The sequence below is a fragment of the Sorex fumeus genome, unplaced genomic scaffold (assembly GCF_029834395.1).
Source record: "Sorex fumeus unplaced genomic scaffold, SorFum_2.1 ptg000047l, whole genome shotgun sequence".
In the NCBI taxonomy this organism is placed as follows: Eukaryota; Metazoa; Chordata; class Mammalia; order Eulipotyphla; family Soricidae; genus Sorex; species Sorex fumeus.
The window spans coordinates 725,458-745,693 of record NW_026606104.1 but is presented as its reverse complement, the minus strand read 5'-3'; the positions used below and the strand labels follow the sequence as shown (position 1 = coordinate 745,693).

The 20,236-nt window shown below is 36.2% G+C and overlaps 1 protein-coding gene across 3 annotated transcripts in view; it reads left to right on the top strand.

Annotated features, from left to right (window-relative positions):
- KCNA3 (potassium voltage-gated channel subfamily A member 3) overlaps positions 1-12,859 on the top strand; it is a 36,232-nt gene extending 23,373 nt beyond the window's left edge. Inside the window, exons 2-3 of one of the 3 annotated variants that reach the window (XM_056123010.1) lie at positions 6,588-6,865; positions 12,770-12,859. The gene's annotated coding sequence lies outside the window, so the exon portion shown is untranslated. Of the gene's footprint in view, positions 1-6,587; positions 7,811-12,769 lie in introns of those variants that run through there. The other 2 variants (XM_056123009.1, XM_056123011.1) reach the window with 2 other exon arrangements.
- Positions 12,860-20,236: the final 7,377 nt, after the last annotated feature.

Sequence of the window (20,236 nt, the reverse complement as noted above, 5' to 3'; positions counted from 1 at the left end):
AAAAATGTTGAAATAGCATTCAATCTAAAGAAAGTAACTAGATCTAGGAATAGACACTACTTGTTGGTTTAGGGAACAATAGATCAAGAAACATTAACTCATCACCATATATGCATGAAATGACAGGTCAGCAACATAAAACTGCTCACAGACCTAGAGAAACACTTTGACAGAAACAGCTACACTAGTGGGAAATTCAACACTCCACTTTCACCATTAGATCAAACAGACAGAATATCCTAAACGAGGACTTAACTAGGGTTAATTGGTAGATACAGGATCTTCCATTCTCAAAAAGCCTAATACACATTTTTCTCTTGAGTACATGGAACATTCTCTAGGATAGATCACATACACGGGATAACTTCTACATACATGAATTTACAAACATAGAAAGCATTGAAAGCATTCAAAACATCCTCTCATATCCACAATACCATGAAGGTCAAAATCAGCCATAAAATTTTAAAAATGGGGAAAAAATTACAAGTGTACCTGAACAGAAAACTGCTAAATAACTACTAGTAAAAGAGAAAACTAAAGAGGAAAGAAAACTATGCTTGGGACCTAATAAAAATGAAGAAACAAACTATAAGAATCTTTGATACATAGCTTTCTATAGAAAGAGGAGAAACTCATACCAATACAGATCTACATTAGGAAAGAAGAAAAACCTCATTATCAACAACCTAAACATACATCTTATACACCTGAAAAACGAACTACAATGAATCACAGAAGTCGTACAAGGAAGTAAATAATAAAAATTAGAACAGAAATATGATGTATAAATCAAAAAAGACTACAAAGAGAAGTGAAACCAAGATCTGGTTCTTTGCAAGAACCTGGTTCTTTGAAAGAACCAGATATACAAACCTTTGACTAGACTCACAAGCTAAAAAAAAAGAGAAAATGCCCAAAAAGGATCAGAGAGAGAAGGGGAAGATTACAACAGACCCATAAATTCAAAATACATGAAAGGTTATTATGAACAACTCTGTGCTGTTAAGCTGCAGAATCCAGAAGAAATGGATACTTAGAACCATGTAATTTCCAAAAACTGAAGACTAAATAGAAAGATGAGCAAGCTTGAGGAAGGTGTGATAATGCTGTGGGTAGGGCATTTGACTTACACACTTCTGACCCAGGTTTGATCCCCAGCACTGCGTAATGTCCCCTGAGCACTGCCAGGAATGATCCCTGTGCACAGAGTCCTGAGTATCACTGAGTGTGGCCTCCCTCCGCCCACACACACACAAAAAATGCTAAACCAGTAATTAGGAACCTCCCCAAAAGTCCTGGTTCAGATGGGTTCATTGGGGAGTTTTATCAGTCCTATTAAATTACTCCTCAAGCTCTTTCAAAATGATGAAGAGGCTGGATTCCTTGCTCAGAGTTTCTATAAAACCAATATTATGCTAACACCCAGAGCAGGCAGAAATACTACTAGAAAATGAAAATTTCAAACCAGTTTTCATGATGGAAATTGATGCAGAAAACCTCAACAAAATCTTAATGAACAAAATCTAACATCATATCAAAAGTATTACACACTACAATCAAGTGGAATTAATCCCAGGGATGAAAGGATGGTTTAACATACACAAATCAATTAATTTAATACACTATATCAATAAAAGGAAAGAAAAATCTATGAACATATCAATTGATGCAGAAAAAGCTTTTGACAAGACCTAACATCCATTCATGATCACTGTCACTGTCCTCCCATTGTTCATCGATTTGCTTGAGTGGGCCCAGTAAAATTGTGAGACTTGTTACTGTGTTTGCCATATCGAATATGTGACGAGTAGCTTGCCAGGTTTTGCCATGCGGGCGAGATACTCTCGGTAGCTTACTGGGCTCTCCAAGGGGGCGGAGGAATCGAAGGCAGAGGAATCAACCTGGTAGGCTGTGTGCAAGGCAAACGCCCTACCACTGTGCCATCGCTCCAGCCCCATTCATGATAAAATTTTTTTAAAAGTCAGTCTCAATAAAAGGGTGAGAGGAACTTTCCTCAAAATAGTAATGACCATCTATAACAAACCCACAGGTAGTATCATTCTTAATGATGAAAAACTGAAAACTTTCCCTCTGAGATTGTGCACAAGGCAAATATGTCCACTGTCTCCACTGTTATTTAATATAGTATTACAAGTCCTAACAGCAACCAGGCAAGAAATAAATTGGAGGGCTTCTAATTGGGAAAAAAAGGTTAAATTATCACTAGTTGTAGATGACATGATTATATACATATATATATATATGTGGAATAAACAAATCTACTCCATTCAAAATAATGTCCACAAACATTAAGTACCTATTCATCAACAAAAAAGTCTATATAATGAAAACTATAAATTATGTAAGAATGACGAAGACCTTAGGAAATGGAAAAATATATCATGTGCTTAGATTAGAAGAATCAGTGTTGTCAAAATTATCATCATGCTTAAATTGCAATATAGAATTCAGCACAATCACAATGACATTCCTCAAGGATTTTTTTTCATTTTTATTAGTGAAACACCATGAGGTACAGTTATAGACTTATAAATTTCTGTGCTTGGGTTTCAGTTATACAATGATCAAGTACCCATCCCTCCACCAGTGCCCATCCTCCACCACCACGGGTCCCAGCATCCCTCCCACCCCCCATCCCCCCTGTCCCACCCTGCCTCTGTGGCAGGGCATTCCCCCTTGTTCTCTCTCTTCTTTTGGGTACTGTGTTTTGCAAGAGAGGCATTGAGTGGCAATCATGTTTGGTCTATAGACTACTTTTAGCATGCTTCTCCCACCTTGGGAGGGTCCTCACAACACCCTTTATTTGGTGCTCTCTTCTCTATCTGAGCTTCCTTTTCACCTAGCACATGTGGCTGGCCTTCAAGTCATGGAGCAAAATTCCTGGTACTAATCTCAGCCATTCCTTCCTCAAGAATTTATAATGGTCAATGATTTTTTATGGATCATAAAACTCTGAATCGTCAAAACTACACTGAGAAATAAGAAAATGGGAGGTATCTCACTACCTAACCTAAAACTATGCAGCTATAGTGATCAAAACAGCGTGAGAATAAGGATAGACTTTTGATGAGTGGGTTAGATCAGATACTCAAAGACAGATCCCTATATCTATAGTAAATTAATGTTTGACAAGAAAGCTAGGTACATGAATGGAGTCAGGATAGTTTCTTTAACAAATGGTGTTGAGAAAACTGATTAAAAAATGTTTAAAGAAATCTGGATTCATATCTCATACCTTGCACAAAAATTAATTCAAAGTGTATCAAAGACCTTGAGATCAGACAATAACACATAAAATACATCAAGGTAGTATTGACAGAATATCCCAAGATTTCTTGCTTTGATTTTCAATTTTTCAATGATCTGGATCCATTGGACAAGGCAACAAACAGAAGCAAAAATAAACAAATAGGACTTCACCAAATTAAAATGTTTCTGCATGGCTAATAAAACACAGGTTAAAACTAAAAGATGCTCAACTAAATGGTAGAAAATATTCACATGCATAATATTCAAGATATATAAGCACTCACAAGGATCAACAACATATGTGTATATATGTACATGTATAGATAAAATAGCCAAAACTGCATTGAGCAGGCCCTAGGCAAAAAGAAAATGGATGTTATGTATTATAATTATTAGTCATCAAAAACTCTCAGACATGTGATTTTTAAATTCTCATAGTGAAAGTTCAGTGTATTGTGATTTATTTTAGTAAGTGATCGGAATTGGATCTAGGACTTTATTCATATACTCTTGATTAAAGAGTAGTGATAAGAAATAATAAAACAAATGTAACACAATACAATAAAAATATATTTGATTACTTCCCAGCACCTTATATTACATAGCATTTTAGTGAATGAATGATTCTTTCATTTAAAAAAATCAGCTCATCGCACCAGCAGGATTGCTCCATAACTTAGAGGCCAGCCGGGTATTCTAGGGGAAAGGGCAGTTCAGATAGAGAAGGGAGCACGAAATAAAGGGTGTTTGGAGGATCCTCCCAGGAGGGGAGATGCATGTCGAAAGTAGACTATGGACTGAACATGTTTGCCACTCAATGCCTCTTTTGCAGACCACAACACCCAAAACGAGAGAGAGAACACAGGGGATTGCCCTGCCACAGAGGCAGGGGGGATGGGGGGATGGGGGTGGGAGGGATATTATCCATGGTGGTAGAAAATGGGCACTGGTGGAGGGATGGGTATCTGATCATTGTATAATCGAAACCCAAGCACAAAAAATTGTAAATCTACAACTGTACCTCATGGTGTTTCACTAATAAAAATTTTTTTTTAAAAATTAAAAAAAAATCAGCTCATCATCATTCAGCATTTACCAGTAGTTTTAAGACATCTGCTGGGGAAGCCAGAGAGTACAGTGAGTAAGGCGCTTTCTTTGAATGTGGGAGACCTGGGTTGGGTTTCTAGTACCACATATTGTTCCTCCCCTGAGCACAGCCAGGAGTGAACACTGGGCCAGAAGTAAGTCCTGAGTAAAGCCAAGTGTGATCCAAAAACAATTTTTTAAAATATATCTGCTAAAATCTAGGATATATGTAACATCTGGAGCTGGTTTCAATACTTGGTATGGTTTTATCTATCCTATATATTACACAATAAATCTCTAGAGTATTTAACTCTAACTTTATGTATCCATTTTTTTCATTCAGCATGTTTTGTGAGAGTCTGCTCTGTATCAAACTCTGTAAAAAAAAAAAGAATAGGTATTTATTAACTTATTCAGCACATAGTGTCTACTATGTCACAGATACAATCCTGTGTTCTTTATGTAGCAGTGAACAAAAAAATTATACTGGTATTTGCTTTCATGAGGGTCACACCCAGAATTTTTCAGGGGTGACTGTGTTAGGGGTCACTCTTGATGGTGCTTAAGGAACCATGTGGTGCCAGGGATAAAATACGTCCTCCTACATGTAAAGCTCACTCCAGCCATTGAGCTATCTCCAATCCAATGCTTATGCTATATTTTGATTTGGGGGGCCACACCTAGTGGTGGTTGGGGCTTACTCCTGACTATTAGGATCACTTCTAGGGGGACTTGGGAGACCATATGAGGTGCCAGAGATCAAACCTGTGTCAGCTGCGTGCAAGGCAAGTGCCCTTCATGCTGTGCTATCTCTCTGGCCATGGTCTATGCTATTTTGAGAAACACTATTGTCAACACTTTTTTCTAGTTGAGGAAAGAGAGAAACAGACCTTGAATTTTTATATATTGGTTTCCCACAGATACTGAATAAATGGTTATGTTCATCTTAAATTGTGTTTTCTTAAAGTGATGAATTAAACTGTGCAGAATTCAAATTTTAAAGGATTGACAGGTTTGAAAGTTATTTTAGTCACAAGATGAATTATAGCTATAACATCTATAACACATGATTTCCACGGTACCCTTTTTTTTTATTACAGTTGTAGATTTACAATTTTTTGTGCTTGGGTTTCGATTATACAATGATCAGATACCCATCCCTCCACCAGTGCCCATTTTCCACCACCATGGATAATATCCCCCCACCCCCATCCCCCTATCCCCCCCTGCCTCTGTGGCAGGGCAATCCCCTGTGTTCTCTCTCTCCTTTTGGGTGTTGTGGTCTGCAAAAGAGGCATTGAGTGGCAAACATGTTCAGTCCATAGTCTACTTTCGACATGCATCTCCCCTCCTGGGAGGATCCTCCAAACACCCTTTATTTCGTGCTCCCTTCTCTATCTGAACTGCCCTTTCCTCTAGGATACCCGGCTGGCCTCTAAGTTATGGAGTAATCCGCCTGGTGCTGATCTCAGCTATTCTTGGGTATTAATCTCATACTTTGTTACTTTATATCCCCCAGATGAATGCAATATTTCTATGTCTATCCCTCTCTTTCTGACTCATTTCGCTTAGCATGATACTTTCCATATTGACGGTACCCTTTTTGAGACTGTTTCTGCTCCCCTGCACTCCGCTATAATACTAATCTGAATTATGATCACCTCAGCAAGATGTTCAGCCAGAAAAGGAAAGTTCTTGGAAATGCATTGATGAAATTAGTGTATTATGTTCAGCAAGTAGGGCTTTGCCTTGCATGTGGCAAACCTGGGTTTGATCCTCAGCACCCCATATGGTCCCCTGAGCCTGTCAGTAGTGATCCCTGAGTGCAGAGCCAGGAGTAAACCCTGAGCGCTGCGGGTGTGACCCAAAACAAACAAACAAAAAATTAAATTGAACATTTCGTGTTAACGGTAGGGGGGAAATGCACCATGGAAACCGGAGAGATAGAACAGCAGGGATAGTGCTTGCCTTGCCCACAGATGACCTGGGTTCAATCCCTTGTAGCTTATCTGGTCCCTTGAGGCTTTCCTGGAGAGATTCCTGAGGAAAGGGCCAGGAATAAGGCCTGAGCACTGCCAGGCACACACACACCCCCCACAAAAAGAAGAAAAAAATGTACTGAAATTTTGAAAAATATAAAAACTAAAACACTTTATATTGACATAACATCATTAATTTAAAATATATATCTATACTTAGTAAATCATTGTGTTTCCTCTGTCCAACAGATACCTGAAGAACCCCACATAATGAATTCTAGAGCTTCACTGGCCAGTAGGAGGCTGGCTTTTGAATTGCCTAGCTCAAGAATGCAGTATTGGTTATGTTGCTGATGATTATGACCGAGCTGCTGGCCGTGCTTTCTGTTTCAATTGACATTAAATAACATGTCTTTAACAAAGAGTTGATGTAAAGGAACAGCTGTGACACTGGAGGATTCTCTTCTAATCATGTGCAATATAAGAGACGTTCTTCAAGAGATAATGAAGACCATTAAAATATTAAGGTATTATCATTTCATCCTTTTGACATTTTGATGAAATCTAATTATCCCAAAAGGAATCAGTACCAATGATGAAGAAAACCTAAATGTGTATTTCCAACAGACTGCCTATTGCTGTTTTCTTCTTTCAGTTAATTTAATCATGAGATACGTTCATATTATATTCCATGTTTGGGATTATGCACAACTTTACTTGTGAAAGTGTGTCCTGTACCAAAGGCTCTAACACATAGATTAGCCTATTTACATGTATTTGTATTTACATGTAAATGTAAATAAGTGAAGTCTACACTGTGCCCAGATAAATGAAATTAAAGACAGACTTGCCTAAAGGAAATGTGCCTTGCTTGATGAAACAGTCTTTTATTTTTTGATTCAAACTGATAGATTGGAAAATCAGTCTTGTAGGTAACTTTAAAAATACATTAGTACTAATTACATTGCTTGAGTTGTCTATCTTAACCAAATTTTTGACACAGTTATAGTTTTAATAGTTGTATATGCTCATTCAGTTTAGTTTTCCTGAGATGTTTGATGTGATGAAACAAAGCACATTCTTAAGTATATATACAATATTCCATCTGTGTTTATAGAATTTCTTTCAAAGTTGTATTTGACTTATTTTCTATTTTTATATTCTTTTAGAAATGAAAATTTTTTCAATTAAAAAGCAAAGTTTTCATTGGCAAAGTTTTTAGGAGGTCATGAAGATGATTTCCCATTTAGGTGACATTTCACTTCTGTGCCATTATTAATGTATTTACTGTGACATTTCAGCAGAATGGTAGCTATTTGTATATTATTTACTAAGCCTTAACTATGAACATTTAGCATAAAGACATTTTAATTTCCACATTTAATTCCTAAAATATTCTTGAACATAAATAAATATTAGCCTCTAACTCTATTTCATAACAGTGCTATTAAGTACCCTTGCATAATTTCAATTTCTATAGAATATTTTACTAACAAAACAGGATATATTCCTTTTTCATGCCCTGTAGGAGGAAACATGGTTGGTTAATTACATTCTTCACATATAAGAATTGGCAGCTAAAGCTGTCTTATTCCTACTAACAACAGAACAAATAAATAGGAGATGCAATCCACATGACTTTCTTTAATGCAAAATCTAAAATTAATTTTGCATATATGATGGTAATTTCCCCACGGTGTGGTCAGAGTTTTAAACAAGATCATGCAGGGAAAAGCGGAGTAATATAGTGAAGGATGTGAACTATATGAACCTTCGATCTGGATGCTTATAACTAGAGTGAAAATATAACCATCACTATGTTTTTCTTCTGGTATAGACCTTGAAGCAGAAACACTGACCTAGATAAAAGTCAGCCCATTCCAGACAACTTAGTACTCATAACTAATAACCAGACTCTAGTTAGCAATTAAGCAATTTCCATTAACTATTGGGATGATGAAAACAAATCAATGAACTGTCAATTAAGAGGTCTTAGAATTCATATATTTTAATAAGTGGATGTTACAAAAATTATGCACAGCAACTACCTTCATAAAATATCAATTACATAGCTTTGAGCATCATAGTTTGACATCATATCTGCTTGATTATTAAAACTAAAGTTTTAGGTCAAAATTAAAACTGAACTTACACACCAGAATGGTACTAGATTGTCATAACAAGAATGGTTCACCAAATGTAGAGTAAAAATAGTATTGGTCTATATCTCAGGAGACCAGGATTCTTACCCACTTTGCAATGTGGGGCCTGGATAAGTCACTTATCTTTGCTAGGTTTCAGCTTCCTTTGAATTGCAAAAGAATGTGCTGGGCCAACTGATCTCCAAAGGCATTTCTAGCTCCCAAATCCTCACATGCATTTGAAAAGACTTAGAACAATACTTAAAGTACTCAGATTTTCTTGGACCTCTGAAGAAAAGAATAAATTGGAGTAAGACTTAAGCCTTGAGAATGTCATAAATACATCCTTCTTCAAATTGATCATCAGAGAAGGAAATTAGATTTTTTTCTTTTCTAAAAATTGTTTCTGTTATATATTGGGAACATGAAAATACAGAAAAATCTTTGGAAGGGCTGGAAGGAGAGAGACTATAGTGGATAGGACACTTGCCCTGCACATAGCCAGCCCCAGTTCAATCCCTGGTATCCCATATGGTCCCCCAAGCATGGACAGGAGTAGTTCCAGAGCATGGAGCCAGGAGTAAGCCCTAAGCATTGCAGGGTAAGGTCTAAAAACTCTCCCCCCTCCCAAGAAAAAGAAAAGAAAAATATTTGGGGATTTGAAAATGATTTGTGAAATATCTAGAAAGGAGGAAATGTTATTAAATCAATAAAGTTCAATGTTAAGATAATTTGAAATTGTACATGAACCACTAAAACAATACCAGAGTCTTACAGCATATTTTTATTCTGGGAGGTGAAGAAGGTAGAAATGGTTGGATGGACAAGGTTTGCCTTATGATCTCTTGGTGTTTTTTCACCAGAAGCAGTTAGGTAGAACTTAAGTAGCCATCTGTGCTTTAGTGCCGGCTGTCATTAACCTATGTGTCCCCCTGGGAGAGTCCCATTAACCTCTCTACACCACAGTTTCATGGTGAATACAATGAAGATGTTGAATTTAGTAATCTGTGTGTTTCTTTACATCTTTGGAAAGTCTTTAACCTTTCATATTGTTGTGATATGTGTACAAAATATGCCCATGCTCCCCTCCTATCACTAAGATGCCATAGTCTCTACTCATGGGGCAGCAAGACTGGAAACTAAAGTGTTTGTTTTTCTAACATTGCCAGTTGACCTCAGCAAGATGTAAAATATTTCAAATTTATTTTGAATTTTCACCATGACTTAGTCATTATCATTTATCATTTCATGTTTGAATGTTGAACTAGTTATCTAAACAAAATGTTCAAGCAAATCTTTTATTTTAATTTTTCTAGTATAATAAACAGTTGGCCAATCAGAATCAAATATACCAATGAACTGTTTTTAACTATAAGACACAAATTTTTTCTATATTAAAAAGCTTATGCCCAGTTGGTCCCTGAAGCAAATGACTACAATTTAAAATAATATTCACAAAATTTTGTGAATTTTTCCAAATACAAAAGAGACTTGAGAGAGCTATATTATATTTAATTTTTCTCAGGAGTGAGAATTAAAATTCAGGGATAACCCAGATGATTCTGTTTGACTTTCATGGACACTTGGGAAAAGAAGGGTTATGTAGGTTTTGCACAATATAGGTAGGTAAGAAGTACCTATAATCATTGAAAATAAGAATATATTCTGGTTGCTGTTTTAATGGTAGAAAGATTAGAGGAATGCTCAAATGTGGACATTAGGGGAACATTAAAATGATAGCAGTCCATTTGAAGTATTCAAACAGAACTATTTTGTCATACTGAGATTATTTGTCCAGAGTTGTAGTCTTATATCCTTCAATACAGATGGGGGTGGGAGGCATTTTTAAAGTCTTCTATAATAATAGGAAATGTAGTTTTTGGTTAGTGGATCAATTTATCAAGGCATTTCATCTGATTACTTTTGTGAATCTGAATTTTCACTAAGTGTAATTGAGTCCCTATGTATTAGTGTCAGTGTTCTTTGTAAGAAGTAATTTCATTGTTTTTTTTCTTTAAGTTAGTGAAATTTGCTAAATTGTGGTTCTGGCATTATGTGCTAATAGTATAATAATATATCTTACAACAATTTGTGATCTGATCATAATAAAAATACCCATAGTAGTATTTCTTCTGGTAAATTGTTTCCAAAGTGTGATCTCTTAATGCTGGGCTCGGGGGAGGGGAAGTTAAGTGTTTTGTTTACGTACAACTGTGCTTTTCCTTCATGCCATAAAATTGCATGATCATCAACCAAAGGAATATCCTCTTTTTTCCCAGTTCTAAGGGCACTGTATAAACCATTTTTAATTACCGTATAAAATGGTATGATTTCTCATAAGTTCCTACATGTATATACTCAAGGCAAAGCAAACAGTGTATGTAGTATTTCTATGTATTACATTAAATGTTTCATAACAATTTATAAAATCTTATACAAGTAGAATGTAGATGTTATAATAACAAAACACTCATTTGTTTCATAGAGATAATTCACATCTGCTTATTATTACATCAAAAAGAATCCCTGTGTCTTATTCAATTAAAATATCTATATGAAGTAATTTATGTCATCGGATGTTTAAAGATTTAACAACAAAGAAGTATCAAATGACTTGTTCAACATCTTCTATCAGTAAATGCCGCTAACTTTTATGTTCTTTTCTCTGATCATCCTCTGTCATATTATTTTTTCCCCTATCATTGTCATTATATTTTAAAGTTTTATTTAAATTTGATTTTAAATGATATATGGGGTAGTTTTAGATTTTTACTATAAGGTGTGGTTTATGTGATTGACAAACTTTAGATACTTTCAAAATAAAGTCTCTTCATGAGGTGACAGCCAAATATTTTTCATTTCTCATCAAGGACATACTAGGTCCATGTACTCTAACCCCAACACTAAATCTTTACATCAAAATAATAGAATGAAAAATGATGTTCATTGATCTTCTTAATCTTTTTAAAAATGTATCCTATTTTTGATCTCTGAACAGTTGAAGCAATAATTATCCCAAGAAACTGTGGCCATTCTGATTCAAAGAAAAATGACTGTCATGAGTACCATCCACTATCCACTGTCCTCCCATTGTTCATTGATTTGCTCGAGTGGGCACCAGTAAAATCTCCATTGTGAGACTTGTTGTTACTGTTTTTGGCATATTGAGTATGCCACGGGGAACTTTGCCAGGCTCTGCCTTGCAGGCAGGATACTCTCAGTAGTTTGCCAGGCTCTCCAAGAGGGACAGAGGAATCGAACCCAGGTTGACTGCATGCAAGGCAAATGCCCTACCCGCTGTGCTATCACTTCAGCCCAATGAGCACCATAGTAAACACTTTTAGCGTCTTGTTTTTCATCACATGTATTCTGTAATCAGGATGACAGGGAAGCGGGAGTGACTAGAAAGTCTGACTTGAAGAAAACTCATTATTTCCTGTAACTATACCAGAACTGACTGTCAGGCATTACATGACAATAACATTTAGCTTTATTTAAAGTATACTCAAAAATCTACCTTCATATTTTTAAATCCACTTAGGTATTTTTTCCAGATAAAGTTAAAATCTGATGACTACTTAGTCTGAATATGAACATCCATGTGTTAATCCATGACATAATCACCACAATTTAATTCTTTTCTCAAACAACAGATACACTGTTACTGCTTCCCCTTGTACATCAACAGTCTGTCAGACATTCTGTACTTTTACTGACTAGCAATGCAATGTTAGTGTGAATATTTAAATGAATCATATGCTATATTATACCAGAATTTAAATTTTTCTAACCTTAAAGTTAGTTCTCATCAAACCGATAAGTCAAATATTATTTTGTATGGAATCAAATAGAAATCATTCTTAAACCATGGTCATAACAAATAATGGAATCCTGAATAAAATATAAAGTAAAACATTTTATATTTTTCTATATCCATAGTCTCAACATTGAATGATGTTAATCTGTGATATATTAAGGTAAACTTATAAAAACCTTCTATCATGTTATCTAGTATTCTTGTCATAGTAATTTTGGACTTCTTGTTAAGTAAATATCAGTAAATACCTGTGAGTTGGTTGTGATATTTTCACTTGACCTATTTTTTAAATGTGTCGTTGGATTTGTTTGATGTGTTTTCTTGCAAATGTTATATGCAAAATTCAATAAAATATTCTCAAAGTATTGTTACTCATATTAATAGTTCCAAGTTTTCTTCCCTGCATGTTTCCCTACGTCCTTTCTATTCCTTTCCTCTTTCTCTTTCCTCTCTCCTTTTTTATTTTGCAAGAGGAAACATCAAAAGCTGGACCTTGTCAACAGCTTGTGTGCATCAGCTACCTCTTTAGATATTGTGTATCTTCCCACATTACTAAAGGAAAGCCTTAGGCTTTACACTTAGCAAGATTTTTTGGATTCCATCATTGCCTTGATTATTCCACTGTTTCTGCGCACTATTGAGACCCCAGCCAGGGTTCAAGAAAGAAAATTTATAAGTAATGTCTGTTTTCTTTCTTTGTGTCAGTTATATGAGGAAATTGAGCCAGAACCAACATACACTTACGAAAAAGTAATGCTCATTATCAAAAATATGTATTGAGCATTTGCTGTGTGCCCTGCCTATTGAAAGCACTGTGAGGGGTTATGAAGGAGGCCCTGCTTCAGAAAGCATGTGTGATATACAATCACTGTTCTTCCATTGTTCATCGAGTTGCTCAAGTGGGCCCAGTAATGTCTCCACTGTGAGACTTGTTGTTACTGTGTTTGGCATATTGTATACGTCATGGGGAGCTTGCCAGGCTTTGTCGTGCGGGCAAGATACTCTCGGTAGCTTGCTGGGTTCTCCGAGAGGGGCAGAGGAATCCAACCTGGGTCAGCTGGGTCAGCCACGTGCAAGGCAAAAGCCCTACTGATGTGCTATCATTCCAGACAGTGCAGTGATATACAATACATAGTTCTAAACTTACAGGTTAGGAGTTTCCGTATTTAGATTCAGAACAGTCAAATGTTAAATAACATCTTCTCTTCCATGTATATTCTCAAAGTATGATTAACATTTTTTACCACAGAAAATTGTAATTTCTATTTGTATTTACATGCCCATTGTTCTTATTCTGTACTCGGCAATGTTGAGCTTAATTTTTTTTTTTTCTAAAAGAAGCTAGTTACTTCTCTGTGTTTGTGCTTTTGGAATGTCCACAAGTGCTGCATCTCCAAAACAAAGGCCTCTTGTTTCTATCTGGAATTTTACTTTGATAAAAAGAAAGGGGCGGTTGGGGCTGGAGTGATAGCACAGCGGGTAGGGCATTTGCCTTGCACGGGTCCGACCCCGGTTTGATTCCCGGCTTCCCATATGGTCCCCTGAGCACTGCCAGGGGTAATTCCTGAGTGCAGAGCCAGGAGTAACCCCTGTGCAACACCAGGTGTGACACCCACCCCCCCAAAAAAAGAAAGGGACGGGGGGGGGGAGATTTAGGCTGCTTTATACTTAAAGTAATTATTAAGAAATAAAATATATTTTATAAACCTGTCTGAATAATAATAGGAAATATTATTTTTAAGTGTTCTGCATGCAGTTTTCTCTCTAAGGCATCATAAATATTTCATTTTAAGGAACCAAATCTTTAATTTTGTTGTGAACATTTAGAGTGAATTAAGACATTTAGAGTGAATTAAGACATTGTTTATAAGGGCTTACAGTTACCTTTAAACCATACCCCATCTAATAGAATTCCTGTTGGACTTAGACAGAAATAAATTTCATAATTCTTCCTGCACATTCACTGTGGTCCAGAGCCGTCTCAATTCTCAATTCTTCTTTTTTGTACAAAAAATAATTTTTTACATTATTTTGTGTTATAACCTTTCTCAATATTTTGCTTTTCTCCACTAGGCCTATATATCATTAACTTATGATTGATTAAGTTAAAGAGATTACTTTATTACAAAACTAAATTTTTTTCTAAAAAATTTTCTTTGTTCACAATGAAAAAATGATACCTGATAACTTAAATTGTGGCAGAGGAGAAAAAAGACAAACAACCAGAAATTTCTGGTGACAATATCGTTGTAAAATTTAAGTTCAGTGAGATCATTTGTTTAGAAACGAAGCCACAAGGTGCTGGAGCATTAGCACAGCGGGTAAGGCGTTTGCCTTGCATGTGGTCAACCCGAGTTTGAATCCCAGCATTCCATATGGTCCCCTGAGCACCGCCAGGAGTAATTCCTGAGTGCAGAGCCAGGAGTAACCCCTGAGCATCAATGGGTGTGACCCAAAAAAAAGCAAAAAAAGAAAGAAATGAAGCCACAAAAGAGAAAGTAAATAACCCAGAAATCTTGTTTCAAAACATACAGTTGCCAAGAAAATTACTATATTGGACATAGTCCATCAATGTCTTGTTCAATATGGTATAATTTTAGAAATGAAAACCACAAATTGACTCATAAACACTATCTCATTAACCTTTACAATGTAGGTAAGTAGATGCCAGATATTAGTAGTTTAATTTATGTTCATTTATGTTCATTATGTCAGCAAAAACAAAAACAGACTTATTTCCACATGACCCAAATCTAGAATAATTAGTTTCTGCATGATGAAAGTTACTCAGAGGACCCAACAGGAATCTGTAAACTGAGCTAAAAAATGATAAATATGTCTTTAATTTTTATTTCTTTTATAGAGAAGATGCGGAACTGTGAAGGAAAATGCTCGTGCTGTCCTTTGATTTGTGGTGATGAAGGTGGAACTAATTAGAGAGAAGTTATTGCAACGTGGACACACTTTTTAAGTAGAGTTCATTTATATCTCATAATTTCTGGAGGCAGATTATAAAGTGTTTTGGACTTTACATGTCCTAGTCTCGAGGAAGTAATGATTTTTGTCATTTTAATATGCTTCTTTCTTCAGTCACTTTCTATACCAAAGGGTATGCACTTCATGATAAATCAAGCCAAACTTCAACATGTGTAAGCAGCCAAAAAGGAATCTGGTCAACAGTGCTCCAGGGCCATGCCATACATGTATGCTTAGATAGCTCCACAGGACACTCTGAAATACATACATGTTAATGGAGTATTTGCTTTGATGATACTTATATTTTAATAAGCACATATATGCATATCTTTACATATTGCTTTCAAACAATCTGTAAATGGCAGAAAATAGCACACACATATTTAATGTGGGGAGCATTTGGGCCACATGCAGCAATGCTTAGGGGGAGATCAAAAAGATAAGCATCCTACAACTGCTGAATTATCTCTCCAGGCCCAGCACACACTTTTTCTAAACAAGTGAAATAGATGCATAGTGGTATAATTTATAATACCACTATAATAATCCAAGATCATGCAGGTAACAGATTTTAGTAAAAAAGTAGAATCCCAGGTGTCCTAAGGCGTTCTCCAAGATTCTTTGCTTAAGCCCCATTTCTTACTGCCTATATCTGCCCTTTCTCAAATTATGGCCCCCTAAGGCAACTGAGGGAGTTGTCAGGGTCTGAAGCAAAGCTTTTTCCTGGTATTGTTCTGTACCACATTCAAGCTGACACGTCTAGGACTGCTTGAGCATGCCCCCAAGACATGTCCCTTCGCCTTAGTGTGAGATCCAAAAAAGAAATGAAAACCTATGTTCTGCAAACTCGCACAAGCACAAATCCATGGATACATATTTAAATGTCCTCAATACATTCAAGAATATGTACTAAGTACCTCTTATATGTCATTTCTTCCTCTCACTTTAGTAAAAGAAATTGCTGTCCCCTCCCATTCACCTGTCTCCTTAATTTTATCAAATACTGTGTCGCTTAGATTCAATGCCTCCCCACTTCATAATCTTAATTAGTTTCTATTTCCTGAACCATATATCCAACTTTAACTCTCTTTTTTCCTGTTTCTCCATTCAAAGACAAATTAATGATTTTTAAAAGCTACTCTCCCCTCATTTGTTTGACATTAGATGGCACTATTATTACTATAAACCAACTTCCATCTCCACTATCCAAAATGTCTCCAACATTTGAGGGAAAAAAAATACTGAATGTTTTCTCACTACTAGTGTCTTTGTCATCCTTCAGTTCTCATCTGACCCAATCGCTCTGGACCTTCACATCAATGACCTTCCCCTCCTTGGTTTCTGTGATAGGATTCTTTTCCTTATTTCTTTTCCACTTCTTATCAGCCGCATGCATAGACCTGTTTTCCTTTTGTTATTTATTAAGAATTGATGCTCTCTCACCGTTCTAATCTCAGTCCTGACCTTTTCCTGCAGTTAAATTCTGCCTGAGCAATCCCAATCAAGTCTTAATTCTAGTTACATCCCAAATCCTGAAAACCCACCTAGATTCTAAGTACACCTCTAACTATACACCAGGTATAAATTGTCTTCTCAGCCAATCATTTCCTCCCTACTTATATTTCATTCTTGGAGAACCTGCCAACCCAAAGCCTAGAAGGAACCGCTTAAACCCATGTAAGCCCATCATCTGTCCACAGGTGGCCACCTAAACTATCATCCTTTAACCTTTTAACACCTACATACTAGCACCTGTTCCTTCATACCTAGTTAGCAGTTAAAACCAACACAGTAGACAGTAGTTTTCAATCCTTCTATACCTGTGTACCTTGGACAAGTGGTTGAAGAACACTTGTCTAAACCAAACTGAATCAGTTAGAGGCTCTATCGCTGGAATTTGGACTGGAGTCCTGGAAACTTAGAGGTAGAAACAAGTAGAGATCTACGTCATATGGCAATGAGCCATGCTCAACCTCTTGATAGGCCCAAACCCAGGTAAGCTGTGTACTGATAAATCAGCAGTTTAATATGGTAGGATAGCACAGGTAATGAAACATATCTGAAGCGAACACCATACTAATTAGACAAAGTCTTAGTATGTAGAAGGTCCAACTCTACAACCTGCCATTGGAGCCTGAGGCTCTTTAACTGTGTATAAGCCAGAATTGTATTACCCAGATGCATGGGATTTCCTGACCCACACAGAAAACTCAATCTTTGTATAGCAAACTCTTTGTTAAAAATATGGATTGGTTCCTAGATTGCCCAAGATACTTCCACTCATCCTATCCAATCCAGAGTGACTCATTTCCTGTGTTCAAAATCATGTCCCACCCTAACAGTACTTCTTTTCCTAAGGAGAAAAACCACTTCCTTTACTCTTCAGAAAGTTTTTCTCAGGCTTCTCCTCACATTATTCACAGTCAATATATTCTTGAAGCTGCTTCCTCCATTCCTTCTACCTCTGAAGTATTTCTGTGTCTTCATGTTACTTGCCTACCTATTTTATGCAGTTGTCTGGTGAATTTTAGATACTCTAGAATGCTATCACCCTGATAAATGTAGTATAGGTAGTAGGCTCTCCCATATAGTTTCATATTTCCTGTTCCCTCTGTTCACACTTTCCCTGATCTACACATCCACATTGTTGTCATCTGCCAATTATTTTCAAGACTTGCTTAAGATGAAATATTCAGGAAGGCTTTGGTTTGCAATTCCACTGATGCCATCTCTGTTAAAGAACTTAATACAAAACAATACTCTCTACTCCTTTGTCTCCTTTTCAAAATTACAAGCAACTTAAGGACTCACTCTATGTCCTACTCATTTTTGTATTCACAGGACATTGCATATAAAGGATGCTCAATACTCAACTGTAGAATTAATATTCAACTGAATAATTGAATTTTTAGGTCTTTTTTATTGAATCACAGTGAGATACAGTTACAAAGCTTTCATGTTTTAGTTTCAGTCAGACAATGATCAAACACCCATCCCTCCACCAGTGCACATTTTCCGCCACCAATGCCCCCACTATCCTCCCCCATCCAAACCTCCCCCCTGCCTCTATGGCAGACAATTTCCCTCATACTCTCTAATGTTGGGCATTATGGTTTGCAATATAGATACTGAGAGTCTATCACATTTGGTCCTTGATCTACTTTCAGCACACATCTCCCATCCAGAATGATTCCTCCAACCATCACTGACTTACTGATCCTTCTCTATTTCAGCTGCTTCCCCCAGCTCATGATGTAGGCTTCCAACTATGGAGCAATAATCCTGGCCCTTGTGTCTACTGTTTTTGGGTGTCAGTCTCATATTATGTTATTTAATATTTCACAAATAAGTGCAGTCATTCTATGTCTGTCTCTGACTTTCTGAAACAAACAGAACTACATTAAACTAAGAAGCTTCTGCACCTCAAAAGAAACAATGAATAATAGAATTTTTGACCTCAGAGAAGTAGTGAACGCAGAGCAAAACTAAGGTGATGGCAAGTGTTATATCAGATAGGTTCAGGGTATAGAAAGAAGGGAAAGATAAACAGCTCAAGGTTATTCAAGATATAACACAAGTCAGGTTTGACAAAGAAATAGAAAAGACGGAGAGAGATGAATAAGAAAGGGGGAGAATATCAGATCCTTAAAGTCGGTGCCCATTTCTTATCCTTCCCAAGTTCTAAAAGCTGCCATGTATTTATCTACCTCTTTAAAAAGACTTTCCACTTTGGATTTATAAAATAAACGCACTCCAAGGAAACTAGATAGTATCTTAACAGTGCAAATGCTTTAAAAATTCAAACTATCATGGTACTTAAAATTAATTTAAGGGGGCGGAGTGATAGTACAGTGGGTAGGGCTTTTGCCTTGCATAAGGTGGACCTGGGTTTGATCCCCAGAATCCCATATGGTCCCCCAAGCACCGCCAGGAGTAATTCCTAAGTGTAAAGCCAGGAGTGACCCCTGAGAATCGTTAGGTGTGACCCAAAAAGAAAAAACTAATTTGAATTCAATAAAAATTCAAATATGCTTCTCTCTTGGAAATTTTTTCCTCTTAAGTTTGAGACACATAACTAACGTTGAGGAAATTAATCTGTACTTTCAAGTTAGCCACACTTATTTCATCCAGTTACTATTTTAGAAGATCTGTTTATTATTATTATAACCTTTCAGGATCTTTTTGTAAGACTTAGAAACAGGAAATAAGATTTTTTTGTCTCCAGTGTAATTTTAACCTCAAAGTTTAAACTTATTTAGTAGTTTCTGGGCTTCTTCAGAGGGCTACTTCAACCTCCAATCTTTTGACGCATTCAGCTTCAAATGGGTACAAACTACATAGGATTTGTCTGTTGATATCTATACGAATCATTCATATAAATCCCAGTTCACATGTATAATTACTTATTCTTATGAAACCTACCAGAAATTAACCTTCAGGATGTATCAGATTTTATATCATTATAACCATCAAGAACTATAGTCTATGACTTGAGACACTGATAATCCTAAATACACTATAAGACAACTGAAAATGTGAAAATGTGAATTTTCTTACCTGAAATATTGAGAAAGAGTACAGATTTGCTATAAAGTAAAATGCTAACTCTAAAAATTGTAAATGGAACTGAATCCATGCAATTCATTGTAACTCCTTCAGATCTAATAAAGAAGAATTTAGAGATCCAAAGACTAAGATATAATTAAAGTAACTTGGTGTTGGTGATTAATTCAGTGACAAATTACAAGGCTGTTACTGTAATGGGTTCTCACTAGCTTAGAAGGAACAAAGCTCTTCTGTTTAAAAGATAGGTCATGATAGCCATTTTCAGATAGATCTCATTTCATTTTCTTCCAACTGTTATCTCCCGACTGAGATGATTTTAATCCAGAATCCTATTGTGTGCTTTCTATTTGAAAAGAATTATAACATCTCTAAATCTCAAATCTCTAGTGCTGCATAAA